The following is a 17707-nucleotide window of genomic DNA, read 5'->3' on the forward strand; positions in this document are numbered from 1 at the left end:
AGTTCACGCATCATTGTAAATATAACGGAATTTGATGAGACTTTCATCAAAGTGAGAGGTTTAGGGCTTTAAACCCAGGTTTAATCCACCATTTTCTACATTTGAAAATGCCTGTACCAAGTCAGGAATATGACAGTTATTGTCCATTCATTTTTTATGTGTTTTGTCATTTGATTTTGCCATGTGATTATGGAAATTCCGATTGGATTCGCCTCTGAGTTCAGTATTTTTGTGATTTAACTTTTTTCAAGTATTCCATTATTCCTATGCATATTTATTATTATGATTTGGCATGGTGTGTATGTTTCTTTTTTTCTTTCTGCTAGTAAATCACAACCAAAATGAATGACATAAAAACTATATGGTCCCGACAACTTTGTAGCGAGGCCATCAAAATACCAAGTAAATAATCAAAATCAAAGTGAAAAAATACCAGTATATCATCAAAATCAGAGTTCCAAGTAAATTATCAATATCGAGGTAAAAAAACACCAAATAAATTATCAAATCGAGTAACAGATATACCAAGTAAATAATCAAAATCAAGGTTAGAAATGAAAATAAAAATCAAGTCAAGATGAAAACACTAAACATGATTTTTTTTAATAGGTATGTTTGTGGTTTTGATTAATGAGGGTTTGGATGGATTTAAATGATTAAAGAATAATGCCCTTAAAAAATGAAGATTAGAGAATAATGGGCCAAAAAATAGAAGATTAGAGAAAAAAAGGGTTAATTTTTGGAAGATTAGAGAAAAAAGGGGTTAATTTTTTAAAGATTAGAGAAAAAAGGGATGAAAATCAAATGTTTACAGAATAACAGACCCCCTCATCCAGACCCTCATTAATGTGCATATATTAATTGGAGTTGTATGTTATTCAAGTGGAAGGTTCGGCACGTCGTTAAAAAAACAAACGCTTCCCTTTTAGAGGATAGTTGAGCGCGCCCTTCTATGTAATCTTTTCTGATGACTATTTGATATTTGTAAGAGACAGGCAGGAGGATTTTGAAAATCTGCTGGTATTCTGGCATGGTAATAACTGATAACAAATAACTACTTCCTAAGTGTGTGTGGGGCGGGGATACAAGTAAATAGGACATTGACCATTGACTATATATACCCATGAGGCAAACTAAAAATTTTGCCCATCATAGAGAATATTGATTGATGTCAGGAAACGTCGCTTGTACCTCCATTGCTCTTTTGTTGTATTTAGGAGATAACTGTATACTAATTTAAGCTCCGACATTTAGAACGTACGATGACATATAACTGTTTATTTTTCAACTTTTTGGTATTGTAACAGCTCTAGCTGAAGGACATTTTGACAGTTCTTGTCCATTCGTTTTTGGTGCGTTTTGTTATTTGCTTTTGCCATGTGATTATGGACTTTCCGAATTGATTTTCCTCTGAGTTCAGTATTTTTGTGATTTTATTTTTTTTGTATGTGCAGCTGAAGCGCTTCACACTTTAAATATGGGCAGGATCAACGTTTTTACAACCAACAGTACTAATAAATACTTCATTTTTTTGCTATTACCATAATTTTACGAGTAGATCAAGCTTTTCGTTTGTTGTTATGGAGAGCACATGCAGTCACGAATGTAATTGTTATTGAGAAATAATTGTATTCTTTTGAAAAGAATTATACTATGTAGTTATCATGTCATACTTTTTTGGTATTCTAATTATTTACGATGTGATACTCATAAGAACCATTTCAGATTATTTTAAGCCTTGCACTTGGTAAGCAATTACAATGTGTTTTAGTGCGAAAGACAATTATGAACAGGAGATGTGTAATCATTTCCTATGCAGTGTGAGACAACTATCCACCAAAATCCAACGGTGGAAAAGTTGTGAACACTTACAGGTCAACGTTGGGCCTTCAACAATGTTTGTGTGATAGCTTGTTTAAAAAGCTTGATTTCGCAGAGAAAACCATCGACCGTCGGCAACAAAAACAGAGAAAAATGTAGCATGCTTAAATTTCTAAAAAAAACTACAGATACTTAGTTATAATACAAAATCTATTTAAAAATAGATATGCATTAAAATGCCTACATACATGTGTGAACAATTCTCAAACAAGACCATAAATAACGAATTAGTACAAGTCAAGGTTTTATACTTTGCCCGGACAGCCCACGACAACACCAATTAGAACCGGTCAAGATTTTACTCTTTCTCGGACTATCCACAGGCACTTGTCTCAATCTTTTTTTATCCTATACGCCCTAATTTATTGGGAAAAAAATTCTGAGATAAGTTCCTGTGGGACCATCAATGAAAATACAAATTAGCACAGTCAAGGTTTTACCCTTTGCCAAGACTGTCCATGAAGATACAAACCAGTAGCCGTCAAGGATTTACTTTGTCCGGGCTATCCATGATAATACAACTCAATACTAGTTAAGTTTAGACTTTGTACGGAAAGTCCATGAAAATACAAATCAGTGCCTGTCAAGGATTACACTTTCCCCGGACTGTCAATGAAATGATATTTAGATCATGTGTCTGATTTGTAAAATGTTTGGTAGTTTTAATAACTTACAACACCGGCAAAGCAATCAATGAAAGGTAAGAAAAATCAAAAAGTTTATTAAAATTACAATATGAAAAAAATAATACAATTGAGCTGTGATAAGAAACAAGTCATTATGTACGGTTACTTGATTGATAATAATTATTGACAAGCTCTTTGGTGCTTATAGGTTTCAGAATTAAGTTTTTTTTTTTCATTGCTATATGTATGTATATCTCTGTACCGTTGTACCTTATGGTTTATGAGAATAAAGATTATATTAAGTATGTACAGTATTAGTAATTCTACTACCGTTTGATACTAGCACCATCAAGAGCTTAAATGACCCTCTTCTAATTATGTAACATTAAAATAGCTATAAAATAAAGAAAAACATGTCATAGCTTATATCAAGCGTAGACCCCAGTTCAGAACTTTGGAAAGAATTTTCATATAAGATGGAGATAATTCTGGATTTGGGAATTAATTTTCCCAACAAAAGTTTTGAAATGTTTTACAGCAAAAAAGGATGAAGTCGTAGGTTTCTTATAAGGTGTTGCTTTGTAAAAAAAACTGTTTTTAAACAGATATATCATGTTAAGGAGGGGTATTTTTCGCAAATACCCCTCAAGAACATGATATATCTGTTTAATTACACCGAATGTTAATGTTCAAAAACGCATTGATGATCGTGACGTTACAAGCGTCCAGTCGTATAGAGTATTTTTTGGCAAATACCACGGCAGAGAGGGTAAAAAAGGCATATCCTTTTGGCAAATACCCTGGCGGCGTTAAAAAATGAACGATATTCATCTGATAACAGTAAATTGGTGAAAAATACGCTGGCTATCAACCAATCAAAATCCAGGATTCTTACATAAGATGTAATTACTGCAGAGAATGTATCGGTTTAATAAATTAAATTAAAGCGATAGTAAGACACATGCTTTAACATGAAGTGATAATACACACATACATCTTCAATAAATATTCAACTGTCATGCAATCAGACTTTGGACAATCTAAATCATTTAGATGCTAATAAACCCTAAGGCTGAAATATACCCAAAAACCGATGTATCGTAAAAAGAATCCGTTATTTTTTTATGCAATAAAGTAAGAAATGTATTTCACCTTTAATCAAACAAGGGAAGCTTCCATTTCTATTTCTGGAACTACGAAATTTGTATTTGGGGTAAAAAAAGACAAAATGATAATTTATAATTTTCTTGAACAGTTGAATCGGGTATAATTATTTACGAGATTCCGGAATTACAAATGTTAAACATGACCAAACGTAACCTTGTGATAGAACCACAAAGATATTCCATTCATAAGATATTTTTTGAATTAACACTCTCATACAGTTACATCATACCATCAAATGTTATATTTGACAAAGAATACACAGCTTTCATTCTGATAAATACAGTTATCCAAGGCCACAAGTCATACACATACACAGTATGAACACAATATCACTTTAGTCCCGTTTGTGCTGTCTTAATGTCTTTTAACCAATACCATAAAAAAAGACAGATGATCCATCGGTTTATGTATCGATCCATCGGTTCATGCATCGATCCATCGGTTCATGTATCAATCGGTTGGATTATGAATCGGGAGAATCAATAACATCTGTGTTGTCGCCAGCAGAATTTCCAAGAATACGCTCACAATATGATGGCCAGTGTCCATTCGCCTTTAAGTGTTGACATCTTAAGACAAGAAGAGTTTTTCTATTTAAATAGTTCCGTCTGGTTCTGGCATTCGAATTGCCGTTGTTTTCTGAATGGCGCCTGCTACGCTTCACTTTATTTCTGATATGTTTTATTTCCCGTAAAACTTCAAAGGCTAAAATACAAAAATATAATATAAAATAAATTTAAACAATTTACCCAACGTATAGATACTTAGTTGAGACGCTTTGCATCACACATTAGATAACTGTAATAATATAAATGTCTCTTTTTGTAAGCAGATAATACATGATAGTTTTCGCTCAGTTTTGATGTATAAATCAGGCTGTTAGTTTTCTCTCTTGATTAGTCCCTTTTTTTCATCATATTGCCTTTTATTTTTTATAGTACGGTGTTAGTTTTGCTTTTTGTTGAATGAGGTACTTTGTCCTGTAATTGTTCACATGTTTGTCATTGTCTATAGTTGATACTGGCACGATATTTATTTTATTGGTAATCATACCACATCTCCATGTGTTATAACGTTGGAGCCTCAAGTTTCCTGAATGAAATTCAAACATTTTGCAACATTAAGGCGAAAGCCTTGTACAACTATCACATATAATCAACTATGCAAGTGATATTCTGCATTCAAATATATCGTTATTGTTGCATATTAATATAGAGAATTTTCAGAGGCAATTACCCAAGACTGGCAATGCAATGTGAAATAATGGCGAAATTACCGAGTTGTTGCAGTCGATAGTCTAAAAATCATATTTGTTGTTGTAGTCTAAAAAGGCAACACGTAGTGGTTTCTTATTTTCATCAAATCGAACGATATTATCTAATAAAAAATTTAGCTTAAAAAAGATTAAAACACATACCATCATCAATTTCGGTTTCCAATGCTGTCTCTAGCTTTTCCAAGTCTCGGTTCGAAATAATGGACCTTGCTTTCACCACAGTCTGAGTAATGACAACCAACAAATACAAACATAATACGTTTCTATACACATCCATCGTATGCTGAAAATAAATACAAATGGCGTAATGAAACTAGCAGTCTTTTTGGTAAAAAGATAAAATTTCAATTGAAATGTTACTTATATGAAGTACTGACTCATAAACAAAAGCAAACGTCATAGATATTAAAGTGCTATGTCCTTCCATGTTTATAATTAAATAATTTCAACTAATAATAAACAATTATAGTAAAAATAACAGTTAACCTAAATTAAAGGGCACTTAACTTTATTCAATAGTAGTATATTTACAGAAATTTTGTTATAAAGTGTTTACTTGAAAATTCAAGTATAACAAAAGTGCAGAAGAGGCAGGAGCCTTAGACTTTGGATTTAATTTATTTCATGGCCGACTTCAAATTTTTTTTTCAATTTCTAACAAAATTCACAGCAACACTGCCGCGTCTACTTTGAGCTTCAAACAATATAATGAACTATTTCTAAACCTATGACCACATTATAAATGATAGTAAGAACAATACTGCATTTTTAATGGTTACCATATCTACATTTTTTTTATCCTAATTATCCAACAAAATGTATGAGAATGACATTTTATAACCAAAAGGAATTAACAAAATTGAGAATGGAAATGGGGAATGTGTCAAAGAGACAAAAACCGACTAAAGAGCAGAAAACTGTTTGATTGTGATAAGATGCAAATAATTTTTTTTATATAAAAGACTCCCTTCACATCAAAGTTTACATGTAAAATTTTCAATAGTCTTCAACAGCAATAGGTAGCGCCGAATAACATGTAAAGGCTATAGACTGTTCAAACACTCAAATTCAAGTATTTGATAAGTTTCTGATTAGGACCCGTTGACACTAAGGGTTAAACAAGTACAGGAAAACATATATGGATAATCAAAAAGTACTAAAGTTGTAAGAGGTGCATTTTCCTCGAATGATCTGCCTACACACCTACAGGAAAATAACACTCAAGTCATGCAATAATACAGGACGATGATCGCTAGATGACTGCGCTCTATTTTGGAACAAACGTCAAACTCAATGGTTTGTCTGAATGATAATAGCATTATCCTTCCTAAATGTTTAATAAAGTGTTAGATAAATTAAGTACCAGCTGCGTAAAGTTAATGATTATAGTAAAGATCAATTTTAATGAAAATTGGTGGATTTATATCTAATGATATTGTTAGACGATAATGCAACGCTTTTATAAGGGAAATGGGAAAAATGATGACATTGCTTTTTTCGTCAGTTAGAAGTAAGACTTTTCAGCTTTCATACAGATTGAAGTGCTGTGTAATTGATTATTGATATGGTCAACAAGTTACATATACAATATATTTACTTTTTCGGAAAAAAAAATCACGGTACATTTGTATATAAGCTTTAAAAAACGGACGAAAAGCGAGGGTTTATACGAGTTTTTTCCCTGTTTCATAGCTAGTACAAATACATTTTACATTTCCGACAATGCATATATATTGTTTTTATCTAGTTAATAAATTCACACGCGGCACTTTAAGGTGCAGTTGTTTACATCCAAATATTTGTCCGATAAACGCAGACCACAAAGAGAACCCTAACATGAACTATTATCCAATGAAAAATTACCGTTTGCCCAACATAGAAGCGTAGTATCAAGATATTTTATTTGAACACTTTCAAATAGAAACAAATTTATTCATGTACGTGATATTTGTACATACGTTCGCTGTTTGCAGGTTCAAGTGAATTAGTGTGTTAAGTTAATACAAATAAGGCCATATACGTATAACATTAGGAATATGAATATTGCATTTCCCGAAGGACTTGAATAAAAGCGCAAATCAGTCCCTTAATGATTTCAAATTATCATGGAATTAGTATAATAACTTATTACTTTGAGTTTAAAAGTTGCTTCCATGAATAATTTGATATCGCATTTTCACTAATACAATTTTCATCTTAAATGAACGCCGTACACAAATCTGTTTGTGCTGACTTGCTTTAATATCTTTATATTGGAACATATTTTTTTTCCTAACAAGTGCTTAAACTTATAAGATTTAAATTTCTATTATATTTTTGTGTATTCATATATATATATTATTTATTAATGTTTTATACAAAGCAATTAAAACTTTTTATATAGAACTATTTAATTTATACACTGAAAAGAAGAATTTGTCGTCTTTACAATTTCAAACATAACTGCGAACTATTGGTAAAAGATTTTTTTATATGACTATTGAAATCATCAATAATGTTTGTATGACATGTACTGAATTACCAAAAGTTGAACCTAAACGACTCTTTTAAAAGATATTCTAGAGAATTCATTTATATGCCGTTATAAACAGAACCTTTGCATTTAGGTAGTAGAGCACGAACTACATGTATTAGATATTTTATAACAAGTTATCGTCCTGAATTTAATTACCTACGCACGCCTTCAGAGTCTAATCTATCAAAGTCATTGTTGCTCGCTCGTACTTTTTTTACAATTTTAAGGAAAGCAACCATTTTATCTTTTTCTTAAACATGACTAACATGTCGATTTTTAAAGGAAGAATTGTAAAATGTTGCTATTTTTTTAGATGAGACTATTGCGCAATTATATATCGAATCGAAAATCCTGTGATGAAAACTGGGATGCGTACACAATTTGACGTTTCCAACGCAGTATTTAGTATACTGGTTCATCTATATGTTACGGAGTTTAGTGAGCGACCATTTAAAAAAAACTAGTACTCATTTTATATAGGGGCCATGTGAAGTGTTGAAGACCCATCGGTAATATTGGGCTGTTTTCTGCTCTATGGTCGATTGTTATCTTTTTGACACTTTCCCCGTTTCCATTTTATATGCAATAATCTCTTTGACACTTTTCCCGTTTTCATTTTATATGAATAATCTCTTTGACACTTTCCCCGTTTCCATTTTATATGCAATAATCTCTTTGACACTTTTCCCGTTTTCATTTTATATGAATAATCTCTTTGACACTTTCCCCGTTTCCATTTTATATGCAATAATAATCTCTTTGACACTTTCCCCGTTTCCATTTTATATGCAATACGGCTATTTATTAAATTACGTTCTTCTATTTAATTAACCGTTATTTTTCCATATTCTTAGTTTTTAGATAAGAAGATGTGGCAAGATTGCAATTGAGTCAACTAACTACCCAAGTCCAAATGACGTGATGTAAGCAACTTAATGGAATACGATGCAGGTTTTTTTTATTATTGTTTTACTACCACTATACCTTATACTTGAATCAATTTATGAGCACGTACAATATAAGATAGTTCATAACATTGGCTCATCTCAAGCAGCTATATTTGTATATATGTAATAACAAATACACCCATAGGGGGAAAAGACTACCCCGCGAATATACGAAATAGAAAAAAAATATCGAAAACTTCCCAAAAAACTAACAGAAAATACCGAGTAACATCTGAACCTGGAAATTTGCGGTTGCACTTGCATGAGTTAGATATAAATTGTCAAAAATTGCAAATTTATAGTTCATATTTAAAAAAAATTTATTTGAAGTTTAGTTCAACGTTTGTATAATCAAATTCGAGTAAAGATATAAATAAATAAAACTGATTTTCAGTATGCTTTGCAGAATTATTTTCTTATGTTATAAATTCAAATTAAATAAAATATACTTACTTTTTATTGAAATAAAGTTTGGCAACCATACAGTAACTCAGTTTTGATGAAATGTAACACAGCACGAACAGCTGATCGTATATGATATATTCATATAAATCTCAAGTGACCTTAACATACTGTATCATTCATTGGTCCCCTTAGAATATCCTTGACTAGTCATCAACGATTGGGCGACAATTTATTCAATGATGGTAAATCATTTGATAAATGTGCTATTGTCATTGATAGGATCAATAACGTAGAACCATTTCAAAATGTTGTCTGAAACGACCTTTTGATAAGTTGACAATTTTGATAGTATTGTTTAATAATTTGCAAGTTTGATTTTTAAGAAAGATTTGAACATCTGTATAGCTGATTTATTATATTAGAACAACACGATGTACGTTGACACTACGAAATAATGTTTAAACTTTAAGTAAAATATTTTTTAAAAGACATACTGATTAAAATTTGATAAAACTTTGTCAAATCATTTGGAAAGTCATAGATTGTCAGTCTAGCTATAGTCAGGATTCTTTTTCGTTAAAATGATCTCCCCATTACGCCAGTTCATTTTTACAATCGTAATCATAAACAATTAAATGAAAGTCATTGTAGGGATGATGCGCTACCAATTTAGCTCTTAAACACCGATAAATGTATCCACATATATAGCACCATTACCAATCGTGTTAACTGTTTTTGGTCGACAAAAAATATGTGATTGGTCGTGGTAATTGTTCAACGATGACAAGGTGTTTGGTCGTGGATATTGTTTATGGATTCTAGGAAAGACGTAAATGGTCGTGTTAATTGGAAATGGATGACAGGAAGGATGGTACATGTATTGGTAGTCGTTTATGTTTTTTTCGTATTGATTTCGTTGCTCATATAGACACGTTTTCTATTAAGAATTTAGATAAATGTAGATACCTTTTTTGCTCCTTATTTAATCAAGAACTACTCAGACAATACATATTTTAATCCATGTAGTGATAGCTTTTATGTGGTACCAGAACAGTCTTGTGATATAATGTGTATATTTAAAGCGAGTTTGTGAACGGTCCAAGCTGTATATTTGAAAGAACCGAAACAGTTGTAGAGCTATATAACCAAAACGGATCTAAAAATAGCCATATCTATCAGAACAACTTTGGCTGTGGTAGTTGAAACCTAAGTTTTTAACAATTTTAAAATTTATAAACAGACGATTTTAGAAAGGTTTGTTATAAATCATGCCAATACCGAAGTACTGACTACTGGTAAATTGCACCACAGATATAGTATAAAATAAAATTAAGAATGGAATTGGGGAATGTGCCAAAGAGACAACAACCCGACCATAGAAAAAAACAATAGCAGAAGGTCACCAACAGGTCTTCAATGTAGCGAGAAATTCCCGCACCCGGAGTCGTCCTTCAGCTGGCCACTAATATAATATAAACACATATATACTAGTTCAGTGATAATGAACGCCATATTTTTATATCTCCTATATATATGTGACAGAATTACTTTTACAACAATTTGTATCGTTATCAGATTTCAGGTAACCAATTGGACCATTAAATGACAGGATCATTTGATGAACGATATTATTTAGACCGATTAAATACCGGGATTAAGTGGAGTTATATCATGCATATAATTTGGTATTTCAATGCACTGACCTATCAATGCTACGTGAACTATTTTAAAGCAATTGCAAATAAAGTTGAATGTTGTCAAATATTCGTACGGTTCAATTTCTGATAAATAAGGTATAAGGTATTCACGTTTTATATAATAAGAAAAATAAAACAAAAAAGCTTTAACAGTCCCTGTTTAAAGACTTTTGATATAAATGGCGGTTTCTTTTACAGTTAACGATTCGGAAATTCCATCATAAATGATAAAAACATTGCTTGATCGATAGCCCCTTCGGTTGTAACTGACCAGAAACCAGATGAAAACCTCATGCTACGACACATCAATGAATTACTCACGACAATCGTGATTTTTGTATATTGAAACAGACAAATAAGAAAGCTCATACATATGTAAATAAAGGCAACAATAGTACATCGGTGTTAAAAGGCCATAAATCGATTGAGAGAATACAAATTCGGGTTACAAACTTAAACCGAGGGAAACACATCAACTATAAGAGGAACACAAAGTTATACGAGGAACATTGAAGTGCAACAAAAACAAACGCACACATACATAGAAACGAACTATTTGATAACAACTGCCATATTCCTGGATTGGTACAGGACTTTTTAAGAAAATATTTGGGTTGAACCTAGTTTAATGGCTAGCCAAACCTCCCTCTTCTTGACAATGTTAAAAGATATTGTCAAACTGACAACACTTCGTTGCAGAAATACAGCACAAACGCATGCAAGAACATTTATCACAGAGAAACGCACAAACAAATAATAAAATAGTCGACACAACATGCAAACTGCAGAACAACAACGAACATATTCCATCAACTATAGACAACACAGGATATCACAAACAGTGACGCGATTACGCAAATAAGATGCAATCGTGAACTTAATACAATTATTTTCACAATACTTTTTTTTCAAATCAGATTTGGATACTATATATGAAAAAAAGTTATCGGGGTCAGGTCCCGTTTGCTACTTTTTATCTAAAAGTTCCAAAACAAAATATATAAACAGCTGAAATACAATTTGTTAACACATAGAAACGTATAGGCAGCATAGAAGAACAATTTATTGTTCCTGATGTACACAACATGAAAAGGTCGTAGCCGCAAAACATTGAAAATCGGATTGAATTTATATTTCTCAATATTTGGTGTTGGTCCTTTTGAAACTCGTATTATATCTCTCGAATAGTTAAAGCACATCAAAACATGTACTAAGAAATACATTTTAGGGTTATAATAGGGGATGCTTTATAGAAAAACAACATTTTTGTTGGTCCCTTTTATTTATACCCCTTTTTTAAATGGTCTCACGGTTCCTATTCGCAATTCGACTTGCCTTCATTGTCGTAATTATCACAAAACATGCATAACCAGCGGAACCCACTTTTAGGACAAACGTCACCGATAAAAATCGTTATAATAGCTATTCGTTCACGGAAGTGAAAACAATTGTTTAAGATGTATTAAGTATTTACATCATCAGGTTCTTTACTTTATAAGTATTTACTTCAAGGTCAATTATGAAAAGTTTTACTTAATGTACTACATGGACGCAATTTCACCTTCAATAGCGCCACTATTTGTCCAACCCTTCACTTGAACAAAGTTCATTGAGAAAATCAAAATTCTTTCTTCTTTCCTTCTCCAGTGAAAAGATTACAATCTTTAAGTTACTCATATTTCGATCAATAGTTATTATTCTTTTTTATTTGAAAGCAATATATATAGTGACTTGCATTAAATTGTGAAAAAAACCCGATTATTTGATAATGATAAAATTTTTTAACTTTAATTCAATGACGTAGATGCTCTAGTAATTAACAAAAGAGAATTGGTGCAGTATTCCTATATAAATATCCTCAACAACCAAGCAATATATAGACACAATCTATCAACTTCGTAATTTATTTGTCTTTTTAACCTTTTTTTTATTCGAGTGTCACTGATGAGTCTTTTGTAGACAAAACGCGAGTTTTGCGTAAAAACTAAATCTAATCCTGGTTTCTATGATGAAATATTTACAACCACTGGGTCGATGCTACTGCTGGTGGAGTTTTAATTCCAAGAATGTATCACCAGCCCAGTAGTCAGCACTTCTGTGCTGGCATGAATTATCATTGATATGGTCATATTTATAAATTGACTGTTTACAAAATTTTTGAATTTTTGAAATACTATGGCTTTTCTACCTCAGGAATAGATTACCTTAGTTGTATTTGGCAAACTTTGAGGAATTTTGGTCCTCAATGCTCTTCATCACATAATCTAGCTATAGAGAAGGGAAGGTATTCCAATGTTAATAGAAACCTTAGAACCTGTACATTGTGTATTGATGATATTGAGGATGAAATGCATTTTATTTTATCATGTCCATTATATTCTAATCTGCGTGAATGTTTGATTAAACCATATTATTGGCGTAAGCCATCTGTTTATAAACTGTTACAATTATTAAGCACTATTAATGTAAAAGACTTTTGCAACTTAGGAAAATATATATTTAGAGCACTGAAGCTCGGAAATGACTGTTTTTAGTAAAATGATTTGTACTTCATTTGTTACAAATATTTGCTATTTGGAATTATATTTATAAGTATTTATTTTTTGTGTATTTAAAACTTCTGTCTGTTTTGTCGTGTTCGTATATTTTTGTAATATATATTTAGTATATATTGATTATACATGTACCTATATGTTGTAAAACATTTGGTTAATAAAGAATTGAACTTCGTACTTTATATGGCCTTTTTAACTATTTTTTTTATTCGAGCGTATTTGATGAGTCTTTTGTAGACGAAACGCGCGTCTGGCGTAAAAACAAAATTTAATCCTGGTATCTATGATGAGTTTATTTACATCTAAATAAGTTAATACTCATACAATTGTTTGATATTTCCCCAATACACCTTATCGCTATTTGTCCGCCATTACTGGATATCACACAGGTTTCCGTAAAATTTTGACGTCATAAAACAAAATATCTGACGCCACAATGGAAAAGTGAATGTTGTATGCGTCAAAAGTTCAAGCGACGGGTCAGCCGGGATTAGCGATAAGGTGTATTGTATGACGTTTTTTCGTCAGTTAAAATTCCATATTTCGCTATATTTGTTTAACTACCTACATACATATTGGCCGTAAAACTCTCTCGCATATTCAGGTGAAAGAGTAATAAAAAAGATTTAAAATGTCAAGTGTTAAAAGAAAACGTGAAAGGTCTTTCATTTTCCATTTGTAGAATTTACTCTGATAGATTAAGAGTGCAATACAACCCTTAAAATAGGGCAATATTTTTTTATTTAGGACAAGACCTATTGTCGTTAGTAAAACGATGACATTGCAATTGACCCCATAAGTCCAAAGAGTTGTAGCTAAAATATTTTATAGAAATCGTAAATGGTGGTTATGCCTAAAAAGAAATAGTCAAATCTCTTCGGTAAAATTATAACAAAGTTGTCCCTTGAAGACCCAACATTTTTCACTATTCAAGACTTCCGTTACTATCACGGATTTTGAGATTATCCCCTTACCAGGTGTAATGTTAAAGGTCAAAGCTAACCTTAAAATTTTACCCCGAGATTTATAACTGAATCTTGGGACTAAGGTGAAACTGATTAACCTTTTTTATATTACAAAACGCCTGTTAAGTGACTTACTTTACTTGAAAGATTGCTGATATCTGATGAGGTCCACGACGCATTAAGGCATCACTGGTATGTATCATCTATGATATTCACGTTAGTATCTAACACTATTCACAATGAATCACTGGTAATAGTAGAATCACAACCGATCATCATAGTATTAAATCAATTCACAACGTATCACTCCAAGTCTTGAATCTAGTGAGATCCACAACGCATCACTTGCATCTAGTGAGATCCACAACGCATCACTTGCATCTAGTGAGATCCACAACGCATCACTTGCATCTAGTGAGATCCACAACGCATAACTTGCGTCTAGTGAGATCCATAACACATCACTTGCGTCTAGTGAGATTCACAATGCATCACTTACATCTTGTGAGATCCACAACGTATCTCTTTAGTATATAATGCGATTCGCAACGCATCTCTATAGTATCTAGTGATATCAGCAAAGCACAAATGTAGTATCTGATGAGATCCGCAACGCATAACTATATTATCTTATGAGATCCACAACATTTCACTATATTATCTTATGAGATCCTCATAATATCACTATAGTATCTAATGAGACCTATAACAGATTACTTTTCTATCTAAAGAGATAAACAGTGCGTCACTATTGTATCTAAAAGATTCACAACGCATTATTTTTTTTTATCTAACGCGGTTCACAAAACAGCAATGGTATCTTATGAAATCCTCATCGCATCACTCTAGTATCGAATGCGATTTACAACTCATCACTAGATTTTAGTTAGATCCACAACGCAACATTACGCATCTAATAAGATTTACAACGAATCACTATAGTATCAAATGAAATACAGAACGCAGCACTATATTATCTTATGAGATCTACAACGCATCACTCAATTATCTAATGAAATTCATAACGCATTAGTACATTATCTAATGAGATCCTCGGCGTATCACTTTATTGTATGATGACATACACAACAAATCACTATAGTACATTATGCGATCTACAAATCATCACTGGTATCTAATGAGATCTACAACGTATCACTTTATATTATTTAATGAGATCCACAATGCATCAATACATTAGATCCACAGCGTGTCAAATTATTTATTAAATGATGAGATCTACATCACATCACTAAAGTATCTTTTGCGATTTAAAACGAATCACTAGTATCTAATGATATCTTCAACACATCACTATATTATCTTATGAGATCCAAAACGCATCACTATAGTATTTGATGAGATGTTCAACGCACCACTTGAGTATCTAATGATATCTTAACCACATCCCCATATTATCTAATGATCTCTACACCACATCCCTATATTATCTAATGATATCTACACCACATCACTATATTATCTAATGATATCTACACCACATCACTATATTATCTAATTATATCTACACCACATCCCTATATAATCTAATGATATCTATACCACATGCCTATAGCATCTAATGATATCTACACCACATCACTATATGATCTAATGATATCTACACCACATCACTATATTATCTAATTATATCTACACCACATCCATATATTATCTATTAGATTCACAAAGCATCACTCTATTATCTAATGAGATCCACAACGCATTTCTATAGCATCTAAGAGATCTACAACGCATCAATATAGTATATAATTAGATCCACATTGCATCACTTTATTTTCTCATAAGATAAACAAAGCATTAATATTGTAAATAATTGCGATGCACAGTCCATTGCTACTATTTAATGAAATCCACAACGGTTTTGATTGTACGATTTATATATGTTTAAATTCAAATGCATTCGAAAACAATCATCATGATATACAGCAACATACGGCTTCTATCAAATTAATATATACTGGATATACCACATGTGAAAACTACACAGCTTGCTAAGAAAAGGTTAACAGCCTACCTGACCATTTCAGAACTGAAAACAGTTTTTTCTTTATTTAAAAGCCTTTTATAGTCCTGGAATGGTCCAAAGTGCTGTTGTTCTGCATGTAGATAAGCTTTCTCATATTTTAGATCGCCGCGATATAGCCTTTTTGTGCTAATGCGGCGTAAAGCAACCAACAATCTATCATATTTTAGAAGTTGCTCTAACATGTTATGTGCTTAAATTTTGGTTTTGCTACGGTGATGGTTTGCTTAGATATGTATTTTAGTAGTGATTTCCATGTAATATGCCTGTACTGTTATATATCTTGTCTGCATGTTGTGTGTTTTAATGTGTGTTTATGTTATTCTATTTTCGGTAAAAAGCTCTTCAGAGATTATGTTTGTATTGTTATATGGAGACCGAATCAAAATAAAACCTTCGTTTTGTATTGTAACACTCAATTATAGGTTCCTGACATGGGCAAGGCACATACAGAATGTGGCGGATTATCAAATGTTTGCAGACACCCCCTCCTGGTATGGAACAGTGGTGTAACAACACAACATAAGAACAAACTATAAAAATCGGGAAAAGAACATACAATAAGTAAAAAATAATAAAATATAGTTGTGATATCACATTATATAACGGAATGTCGCATGTCAAGTGGATATCACAAGATACCCAATGCACATCAAATAAGGACAATCCACGTCATATAATGATAATTCAATAAAGTATGATGGCAAAATAGCGCACATTATACAATGATAAGTGACGTCATATAATTGTTATTATATATGATATGAGTGAACCTCACATATCATGTTTATTATTGAAGGATTTTTTATTAAATAGTTCGTTTATATGTGTGTTTGTGTTTGTTTTCGTTGCTCTTGGGTTTTCTTGTTGTTTCCGTTTGTTTTCTTCGTATAGTTGATATGTTTTCTTCGGTTTTTGGTTTGTTACCCCGACAATCGATTTATGACTTTCGAACAACGGCAATCTAATTAAAATATAGATCTCTGATTCCGTTATTGTAGTATCTATATTTTAATTAGATTTTGTTATACTACAGTATAACGAAATCAGAGATCTATATTTTAATTAAATTGGAACAACGGTATACTACTACTGTTGTCCCTATAATAATATTTCATTATCGAAATACGATGTTATATCCTTTATGTTAAATATCCTATCGCTGTGATTCTATGTGATAATGACATTGTTTTTGTAGCTTAAAGTAAGCTATATGTACTCTATGTATATGTATTTATGAATAAATCAACTTATGTAAGATAATATGATTTTTGTAAACATTTTATATTGAAAAAAAAAATCGCATTTACCTTTCATTGTGTGATAGAATAATCCGAACAAAATATAATTTAGGATAACATATACAATCCATGTTTATTTGATATCAGTGAATCTTGAACTTCAATGAAAATATTTATCCGAACAATTATTCTTATATTAATGTTTTAAATTATGAACTTTGGATGATGAAATACCATGCATTGGTTGGGTGGACAGTGTATGCTAAAGCGTATGAAGTAATGAATGGAATATTTACATTGAGTTTCGTTGTGCATATATAATTATTTATAAAATAATTTTCCATTTACAAGAAAACTAAAATATTAAAAAAAAATCAATATAAAA

At 31.6% G+C, this 17707-nt stretch overlaps 1 long non-coding RNA gene across 2 annotated transcripts; it reads right to left on the bottom strand.

The window, feature by feature from the left end:
- Positions 1 to 2586: 2586 nt before the first annotated feature.
- LOC139514508 (uncharacterized) lies at positions 2587 to 17505 on the bottom strand. 2 transcript variants are annotated; one of them, XR_011662629.1, is made up of 4 exons: positions 17392 to 17505; positions 14170 to 15781; positions 5092 to 5233; positions 3399 to 4379 (listed from the first exon to the last, which is right to left on the bottom strand). It is a non-coding gene; the product is annotated as an uncharacterized lncRNA (long non-coding RNA). The 2 variants fall into 2 exon arrangements; XR_011662628.1 differs by lacking the exons at positions 14170 to 15781; positions 17392 to 17505 and adding an exon at positions 8866 to 8983 and having other exon boundaries at positions 2587 to 4379.
- Between the last annotated feature and the right edge of the window lie 202 nt (positions 17506 to 17707).

The sequence above is a fragment of the Mytilus edulis genome, chromosome 3, assembly GCF_963676685.1.
Source record: "Mytilus edulis chromosome 3, xbMytEdul2.2, whole genome shotgun sequence".
Lineage (NCBI taxonomy): Eukaryota > Metazoa > Mollusca > Bivalvia > Mytilida > Mytilidae > Mytilus > Mytilus edulis.